Below are 711 nucleotides of genomic sequence, written 5' to 3' on the forward strand. Positions count from 1 at the left end.
TCTTTTCTCAAAAGTCCATGCCCAGCTCCTTTATGTAATAATTTGTGTTGCCATTCAGGTCTAAGAAAAGCACAAGAAGAGTCCGGAGAGGGAATGAGTAATGGACTCAGTTTTGTTTTAATCCAAAATGGCCTCCTCTGTATATGGGGTATCTGTCTATGTGGAAGAATTAAGATTCCATGGGCAGCTGTAAGATTATTTTAGGTTTTTTATCAAGTTTCTCCACTTTTTTTTTTAATGAAAGTGGTGCTGAGTTTTGTATCTCTTTTTGAAATGTAACCAACATCTTTGAGGGATAAAGATGTTTCCCAAGGTCAGTTTTTGACCCAGCCAACCTTGACTATTCAGACTTATCAGGGTAGAAAGGATTTGGAGGTTGGGGATATGAATGACAAGGAAAGGATGTGGCCACCTCATGACCCTTTCCCATTTTGTTATTAAACTTGACAAACTTGTTTCCCATTTTTCTGTAGTTTAGTTTTTATTTGCTGTGATCGGAACTGCTTTGAAAATCCTGGGGTGTGTGCTATTATTCAAAGATCAGATCAGTAAAACATAGAAGCTCCTTTCTTCCAAGCAGCAGCAAATGGTAATAAACATGAACACTGGTTAACAGCACTTGTCCAAGACAGAATGCATTTAAATGTAAGGCTTCTTCTGGATCATTTAATGCAGCTTCACTGAACACTTCAACAGATAATAGCTATTTTT

At 37.4% G+C, this 711-nt stretch overlaps 1 protein-coding gene across 7 annotated transcripts in view; it reads right to left on the bottom strand.

The window, feature by feature from the left end:
• Positions 1-711, bottom strand: part of ZCCHC11 (zinc finger CCHC-type containing 11) — a 143,580-nt gene that overhangs the window by 2,787 nt on the left and 140,082 nt on the right. The window lies entirely within an intron of this gene.

The sequence above is a fragment of the Carlito syrichta genome, unplaced genomic scaffold (genome assembly GCF_000164805.1).
Source record: "Carlito syrichta isolate Samal-C Ts95f unplaced genomic scaffold, Tarsius_syrichta-2.0.1 Scaffold309703, whole genome shotgun sequence".
NCBI classification, from domain to species: Eukaryota; Metazoa; Chordata; class Mammalia; order Primates; family Tarsiidae; genus Carlito; species Carlito syrichta.